Here is a 9,414-nt window from a genome sequence, read left to right as displayed (position 1 = left end):
TTTTTTATTATTATCAGCGAGGACCTGTGTGATGGCTTTGTTTTACTCAAAGACCCTGGCAGTCATCATTTGCATCGATCCCCATCTGGTGACACATGCCGTTTTCAGCTTGTGTTGTGGCAGGTTCAACTCTTGTTACACCTTCACTACTGCCTTCTTTTTTTTCATCTACAGGAAAAAGCACTGACTGTATTTGCACACCCTCATTGCCCGCACCACACGTTGATCTTTCAATGTATTTTCTAAAATAAACACACACACACACACACATTATTGACGGTTCTATTTACTGTTACCTAATATATATTTGAGTTATACTCAGTAAACGTAATACAACTTTTTTTCTGCCACATGGCATAATTTTGTCATTGATTACATGCCACTTTGCAACACAGTAATACAACAGAGAACTTATTTATTGATATTGATTGATTTCAGTATCGATCGATCCAACACCAAAGATTCTTACCGTACCTTTTAAATAATATTTCCAAAAATGAGACATAAGAATAATGGTAACGGTAATGGACAATTCCGCTTCCAACCTGTAGGGGGACCAAAGAGGAAAAGTGCTTTGCTGTTGCTTTAAGGTTAGCCTACTATAAAGGTGCTGGTTGACAAGTAGCTAATTCTAATGCTTGGTCTATAACGTTAGCTAATTCTTGGTTGGTAACATAAGATTACGACATCGTTCAATGTGCTCAGTTATTTTTAGTGTGATTGTTTTGACCATGGTTAACAACTCTGGGCTAACCCACAAATTCATCAGTAACGTTACCGGTATAGATAGACGACTAAGCTAATGGTAATTTAGCCAGCTAGTACAGCCATGTCTGTCTGCCTCACTCTCCCGGCGCTGCAAGGCTTCAGTTGGCATTAGAGCTGACAACAGCCCCGGGGACACATCCACAGTCAGCCCCCAGCCAGCTAGCAGCCAGCCACTATCATTACAGCAATCCAAACCCGGTCAGCACTTAACTCCAGTGCTAAGGATGCTAACGGCAGTTTACTGAACCGTCGGGAAACAGACCCAGGCACCCGAGTCAGAACAGCGGCCATTCGTAACGTTACACCTCCGTTAGCGTTACCGGTGTTTGTGCCAAAAATCTCTCTGCTTCTGTTATTCTGTTGATTTGTTTTAAAGATAAAGATACCAGGCTTACTTGAGAAAATAATGACAATATCACATATATTGTATGTTCAGAATATACTAGTTCCAGATCTTTCCAAGTTTTGCCTCATTTTTTAAACAATTCCCCAGTTTCGGTCTAACTTATTGAGCTTCTTTGGAAACTTGGAGATCTTGACTTGGAGATCTTGACAAGAATTTCAAATAAAGTTTTGCAGGTTACAACAATGCTTGGCCATGCAGAATGCATTTGTATTGATGGACCCAGTGGTAGGGCTGGTGGGGTTGAAGAGTTAAAGCCAGACTCACACATAACTGAGCCCTCTCCAGCAAACATAACAATGCTCTGGGAAAGAACTGAACATTTTATTTTGCACACAGCAATCAAAGTCACACTGTCATGATTATGGACATAACAAAAGCCACAGTTATTTTGATCCATATTGAGATAACGATTGTTTCTCACAATGATTGGATTATTCTATTCTATTACTGCTATTATTGCATACATTGTAGGAACCTTCTGCATAACATTTCACTAAAATTGTATTTTATATGATTTTACGTGACACATAAATGGATTGATTGATTGAACAATAACAACTGAGATTGCGTCATCAGCGCCTGTCATCAGTACATCACGGAGGGTTAGATGATTACCTGAAGAGAGGGAAAGTGTTTGCCTGATGGCATTGTTTGTCTGAAACTCTGGCCTTTGTTCAGGCAATTATGGACAGCAATGTTGCTGCGTTACTCATGTTGTTTACAATTTCAGGTTCTTTTTCACTTTGCATATGACCTCAGCATTGTGATTTTAGCAACAATTTCAGCATTTTACCTGTGCAAACTCCATCATGGTTATTTCAACATGAGGCGTGCCTGTGTTTGAAGTCACTATTGTATGCATTGTTCTCTGCCTTGTTCATCTTGCTCTATTATTCACTGTGTGACCACGTTAGAACAACAGCTCTTTGATGTTATTGTTACTGATAGTACCGTGTATGTGTTCCATCTTCTTCTTTCAATAGATAATTGCGCTTGACTACAATTATTGATAAAGAAAGTTCTGGAAAAACCCTGGAATGCTGACGGTGAATAGAAAGCTCGCACTGCAAGCTGGAAAATGTCATACCAAAGTGAAACGTCGCCTTGAGTGCTGCTAGGCTGGGAGTCCAAGTGCAAACGCCCCCAGAATGCAAGTGAGTGTGTATGCATTTGTATGTGTGCTCGTCTGCAGCATCCATGGGGAGTCTTTACTCATCTAATCACTTCACTCCCCTGAGTCGGCATGCTAATTAGGTCTAAAATATACATCATAGTTTCCCTCGTCTCTTTAATTAAAAGTTGATGGTAGCTGTACAGCTATCAAGTGATATGATCAAAAAGGGGTGGCTCAAGTGCCATTTTTAAGGACAAAGACTACCAAATGTGACAGGGAGATGGAATGCTATATTCCTCTTTATGTTCTCAGAAAATGTGCATCATTGCCTTTTTAACTGAGCCTGTGAAAAAATGACTATAAAACTCTAAATGATGAAATCATTCACAGAAGAAAAGAGATCTGGCACAGCCTAATTATTTCAGGCGTTGAGTGGTGGAATGCATTTTCAGCATTCAGCTTTGAATTTAAATAAGCATTTGCAAGGTGCACAGGTTTTCCCTGTGTGACTTGCACTAAACCAGGTAATGAGAAGGATGTGAAAGGGGAGCTCGGAAAAATGTTTCTGAGCAAGCAACCAGTCATGATGTGATAAATGTAAAGGTGGATGAACTCAGTTAGTATGCAGCATCATTAGCTTAAGTACTTTTTTCAGCCCCAGTCAAATATTCTAGATCCCGCTCCTTCTTAGTCTAACCTATAAATGAACAAATGATAACTTTTAATGCCCCTATGTGTAGCATTGTCATATGATCATATAACATATTTTTCAATTATTCTGATGGCTTTAGTTACATCCTGAACATATATCATAACCATTTTTGATTAGATTTAAAGCTGGCTTGAGTTCAGCGCGAGCTTATCTGTCCTCTCTGCGTGTTGACAGAGAGCGGACCTCTGAGACGCACAGACGCACGCACGCACGCGCGCACTCAGAGCTGCGGAGCTCCGACATACGCAGAGCTGCGGAACACAACGTTGACTCTGCAGTTTGGTAAAGTCACAGTGAGTGACGGCTGTGCTGGTAAAGCGGTTGCGAGTGTGGTTAAACTTTTCAAAACTCCCCGCAGACGGCGTATATAACGGCGAGGCGAAAGCGGTCGCTGTAAAAGCGTGGCGTATACTCGCCGCAGCCGACCTGTCGAGCGCCAGTGCGACGTTATGGGAGCGCCGCAACCGTTTGTGCTCGCGACACTAGTTGCAGTCTTCTCCTGAACAGAGGTGGCGCTAATGAGGAAAGGCTACCGACTTTGCTATTTCTACAGGCTAGAGGAAGAAGAAAAAGGTAAACAACGGCAGAACTGGCAGCAGCATTGACATCAATGCTTTGATTTGATTGGATGACCTACTTCGTCGGATCAAACCTTTCATTCACCATAAAAGAGCTCATCTTAACCCAGTAAGTTCACAAGAGAGACTTGCAGTCACTCTGAGAGTCCTGGCGTCCGGTTGCTCTCGAGCTCGTTAATGCTTACTCTTTCCGCTTTGTAGTGCGCCACTGAAAAAAAAAAAAGAGTTCCTTTGGTCATGCACTCAAAGTCCTGGTGCGCCAGCGAGATCTACGTCATTTTGGCGTCACATTGGCACGTACGAGCTCGGCTGCGCCGACTGTAAAACGGCCCTTAGTGTGACAGGCAGGCACCGCTGTGTCACTATGCCCTATTGACTGACTGACAGGCTGAGGTTGTAGGGCAAGGCAACTTTATTTCTATAGCACATTTTACCAACACGGCAATTCAAAACGCTTCACCTAAAACATTAAAGAACAGTTTAAATAGCGATAGAAAATAAAAACAGGCTGAACTAGAATAAGATACAAATACAAGAATAAAAGATACAGTGCAGTATAAGAAATGAATAATTATTAGATAGTTTGTAGAAACGGGTTTGGCAGGGGAGAGGTTTTTATTTTGTGTGTTTTTTTTACAACTGAAATAAAAATGTTATTACAGAGGGAAAGTACCGAAAAAAACAAATTCATTACATTGAACCGAATTCCAGGCAGGGCTGGGCGATAGGGAGAAAATCAGATATCACGATATTCTTGACCAAATACCTCGATATCGATATTGCGGCGATATTCTAGGGTTAACAATCACCAGTAATGTGGACATAATGTCTAAGTGGGGAAAAGGCAAATAATAGCACAGTTACAACAGTTCAAGTTCAGAAAAGTACATCACTTGACTGTAATGCAGCCTTTAAAACCAGGAAAAGACAACACAAAATCTGAGACTAGTCTCATATCACGATATCAATATAATATCGATATATTGCCCAGCCCTAATTCCAGGTACTGGTATCAGTACCGGTACCAGGAACGGCACCCAACCCTATGTAGAAGGTAAAAGCTGACCATTAAAAGAGTAAGCATAATTACAGTTGGCTGCAGGGTTTCTGCCAGTGAATTGCAACCTTGGCTGCCGCAAAAAAAGAAAAAGAAAAACACTTGGTCGCCGGGCCAAACAACTTTTCTGGAGGAGACCCTCTTCTTTCAAAACAATGTGAAATGAATTCTTTCTGACTTTTTCTTTTGTATTTCTGACAGAGTAGCCGTTTGTGGCATAGTTTCCGCCCGAAGTGGTCGATACACGTGTCAGGTTTTGACAGAAGTCTGTATTATTAAAAGACACTTTCTGTTACCACCCATACTGTAACCACATGTGTCGTCTAATCAAGAGGATTGAGAACTAAAGCCTTTTTTTGTTGTTGGCTACTTTCACTGTGCACAGTGCAACACACTGTAAACACAACATCAGAAAAATCATTAGCTTATAAAATGGTTGTAGTGAATGTGTTGGCAAACAGTTGCCTACTTACACATCCAGCAGACATGGAGCAACATTCCATACATTCCAATAGTCACTCTCTTTTAGCTTTAATTTATGGTCTCTAGAAACTCCTGTGAACAGTCTCTCATTCTTTAGCAGCTAAATGCTAGTAGCTAACTTTGTCCTACGGTTTGTTGCTAAGCAGTTAGCATGCAGTGGGCTCATTAGAGCTTTTAATCAAAACCAATGAGCTGAAAGACGCTAAAAAACTGATGATGGTGAAGATTTACAAAGAATATGTTTACGGTATTTACTATCTAACTGGGAGGTTTTTAACGCTAATGCTAACGCTAGCATGCTACGTCGTTCTCAATAGCAAAGCACTGCTACAACACACACAAGTTCACCATAATCTACAAAAGAACTACTTACATGTGTGCCCTCATTTAGAAGTCTCCCAGCTAATCCTGCCTTGTAACTGACCAAAGTTGGAGAAACAGGCTCTTTTACTGTCTCTAGAGTTAGCTAGCTGACATGCTCTACATCTGAGCTACTGAGCATGTGCGAGTGCAATCAACGATAGTACAGAAGAAGAAGATGAAAAGAGGTCTCACTCTGTAGCTAAAACAGAAACCAGGTGAAAAGAGGATCTGCAGCAGTGAGAGAGAGCTGTGCAGTACAACAAAAATATGGTGTTTTTTGAAAATTAAACCAGGTAAACCTATTCTGGTACAACCTTAAAATACAATTATGACCCTGAAAATGAGCATAATATTGGCGCTTTAAAGAAATGCAAACAAGCCTCCTATCCTGGAATGTATCTACCATGGAAATCCAGAGTTCTCGCGAGAGCACAATTTGAATTTGCTCAGCGAGTCACTCTGGCATTGAGTAATGATGCTGCACCAATCACATCGGTGTATCTGATGTAGGCGGGCCAGAGGCTAGCTAAACAGATGACGGCAGTCTAATCTACCAGTTAGCTCCGCCATTAGCTAAGCGTACGAGGCTCTGGATATATCACCCCGTGTATTGTTGTGATTGGTCGTAGTGTTATCCAATTGCGTGTAGTGAGATTTTCAAATGCATGCTTGATTTGGGCCATTTTCATTACGGATTTGGGTCTGGATTTCCAGGTATCTGTAGTGTAGCCAGACCTTACTCCAAAGCGCTCTGGAGGTCTGGCAATGTGAGACTAGCCGCATGCGTTGCTGTCTGTTACAGTGTCTTTTTTGATTCTACCACTGGGGGGTGTCCAAATTGAAAAATCTCAAATTCAACACAGTGACTATAAATACAATAAACACCTACAGTGATAGTAATTGCCTTTGCAGGGTGTCTCTATTATGCATTTTCTAATGCATAATGAATCTAATTGTTTAATGCTGCAATACAAAATTAATCTCCAGTTATTTGCATTGCAGCATCTGCACCATCTGCTCAAAGGTTGTTATCAAAAATATTTCCTAGAAATGGGAGTAAGACCACTCACTTGATACATACAGTACATCTACAATTTCACATGTGATACTGTAAACAGTCATCATGACAGCACACAACATCATGTCTATTTATAAATGGTTTAACTCTAATAATAATGTCACGTATGGATTAGTAACATGTAAAAGAATTTAGCATGACAGTTGCAAGATGCAAACATATGCCTGCAAACTGTCAGCTTCAGTGTCGGAGCTTCAGTTTAAAGTTATTGGCCTCCAGACCTGTATTCTTCATGCTCCACTGGGTGATTGATTTAAGGTGACAGGTTGAATATGAAGGTACTGAAGAGGTTGCTGACCGCAGTCACATCTGACCACAACAGAGTGGGTCACTGTGAGTACACAAACATAAAGAGGGTCGCGTTGAGGCGACAAACTCAGGTCACAGAGCAACAATCTCAACGTTTGTCATGGCTGAAGTAAACTAAGAACTTTCATTTTTCAGGTGACTTTCCATTTATTCCTTTTTCTGGTTAGAGCGTCAACAAAAATGGCCAGTGGCAGTTTTGACAAGGGGGAAAAGTACATCACAAACAAACGCAGTTGTTAGCTCAGGCTGTGAGGTCACATAAAGACAGTCCACGGTGTACATACAATGACAGTAGCTAGAGGGGTAAAGGAGGCTCTCGCTGTGCTCGGTAGTCCCAAATTCCATCAGAGCCTCTCCCGTTTCACATTAACACCCCTGGAGACCCTCTCAGGTCCACACTCTGCAGCCTCAAACACTTGACCCAGTCATGATTGATAGGACAACACTGCACAGGGCTACCAATCACTTTACACTTTATCAGATGGATGCACAGGCGGTATGGGATTACAGTAGGACTCCCGACTGTTGTCTACTACACCCAGCGTTGCATGCAGTGATCCCAGGATAAAGATCAATTCATTACCAGCATCATTCATCACAGACAGGACAGTTCCAATCAACTTTACATCACTTAGTGGTACTTGAAGTATTCGTCCCACGTGAATCTGTAGAGCTTGTATGCAGGCAATTTAAAATCTCATATTCTGCACACGATTTGTCTACAACTTTTTTACCCATTTATCTAGTGCATGTTTTTCCCAATCAATCCGTGATTTGTGTAAATCCGTTACAGCAGTGCCCATGAACAATGCACAAAATAATCGTGTCCACTGGCCTAACAAATTAAGTGCCACTGATTGCTTGCACACAGCCATCATTGTCTGTGATATGCCTTGCAGATATGATTAAAACTGAATATAATGCTCTGACAATATTTTCAATGTGTGCAGCATGAATGGCATCAAGAAATCCTTCATGTACAGGCATTAATGATCTCCCATGGACTGTGAGGCGGTTCTGCAGTAACCAAATAATAATGAACAATGGTCTTGAGTAATGGTAATAGAAAGATAATATTTTATACACCCATCCCATGCAGTGTTTTCCCTATAGGTTTGTAGAAGACTAGTTGTAGCTGTAATAGTAAGAAAAACCCCTAAAATGTTGGTGCAAGGAAGCAGTGATGACTGCAGTGCACACTGATTCCAAAGTGGACATTTAGGAAATAAACATAAGACATAGCCATCAAACATGCTCAGGATGATACACATCTAAAGCAAAGTTATTATATAATGAAAACTTAGTTGGTACTACTTATTTAAAGAAATATGAGTACAAACCCAATAATGTAGGGCTGGGCGATATGGAGAAAATCAAATATCACGATATCTATACCGTAACGATATTGTAGTGTTGACTATTGGTGCTTTCACAAAATATTTACACAATGAGATTTTAGATAAATAATCATCAGTAATGTGGATAAAGTGGGTAAAGGCAAATAATAGAACAGCTAGAACAGTATGGTAAGTTCAGAAAAGTACATCACTTTACTATAAAACCAGGAAAAGACAACACTTATGTTATATCACAATTACGATATCCAAAATCTAAGACCATATCTAGTCTTGTATCACGATATCGATATGATATTGATATATTGCCCAGCTTTACAATAATGCATCCAGTATATCGAGTAGGCCTACCAAAATACAGGAAAGGAAAAACTCTTAAGGGCACAACGACCAGCTCCAGCAGTGCTTTGACCGGTTGTCATTTTTTATGACCTTCAAACTGTCTTTGCCAGGCTGTTTGGCATTTTGGTAGCTCGGTATTCTGCCTGTTAGTGCGGGACACGTCGGATTACCAGAGCTCATTCATACTGTGTGTCACAGACTCCTTTCCAACAACGTTGTTGTTGTTAAATGTACGTTGTAGTTTTGAAAATGCATTACGAAGCTAAACTCACTTACAGTATATGATGTAACTATTAACAATGTGAAATACAGCAGAATTACGAATTGTATTGCAATAGAATGTACAGGTGACACTGCATTTGTGGCGGTATCTATTTTAAATGTTTTAACCTGAAACGTTTGAGGCGTCGTCTACTTCATGAATGTTTGGCTGGCATCAGGTATCATAATTAGAGGTCGACCGATATGGGTTTTCTCAGGCCGATGCCGATCTTTTGAAATCAGGGTCGGCCGATGGCCGATATATGCTGCCGATTATTTTGGGCCGATATTTGGCCGACATTTGCTTGTTTTTAACCTCTATTTGAAAGATAAAATGTAACACTAATAAGTACTTAAGATACACAAAATTTCTCAACAAAAACATTTATTGAAAACTTGAACACCAGTCTGCACTTGTATACTTACATTAAACATGTATAATGTAAAAACATATATTGTATAAATAAACAAAATGGGTAAGAAGAAAGAAAAAGAAAATAAACAACTTTGTCAAATAAACTTTTCAATGAAAAGATAAAGTTTAGTGCACTTAGCAGCATTTATCAAACATCTGAGAACAATAAAATA

General features: G+C 40.3%; 1 long non-coding RNA gene across 2 annotated transcripts in view; it reads left to right on the top strand.

Annotated features, from left to right (window-relative positions):
* The first annotated feature begins 2,172 nt into the window (after positions 1 to 2,172).
* The window catches only part of LOC114568704 (uncharacterized), a 205,656-nt gene continuing 198,414 nt past the window's right edge, over positions 2,173 to 9,414 (top strand). For both annotated transcript variants that reach the window (XR_003694312.1, XR_003694313.1), the window contains exon 1: positions 2,173 to 2,328. This is a non-coding gene — a long non-coding RNA (uncharacterized LOC114568704). The remainder of the gene's footprint in view (positions 2,329 to 9,414) is intronic.

This window comes from Perca flavescens, chromosome 14 (assembly GCF_004354835.1).
Source record: "Perca flavescens isolate YP-PL-M2 chromosome 14, PFLA_1.0, whole genome shotgun sequence".
Classification (NCBI taxonomy): domain Eukaryota; kingdom Metazoa; phylum Chordata; class Actinopteri; order Perciformes; family Percidae; genus Perca; species Perca flavescens.
Note: the sequence above shows the minus strand (reverse complement) of the source record. Positions and strands in the feature narration are given on the sequence as shown.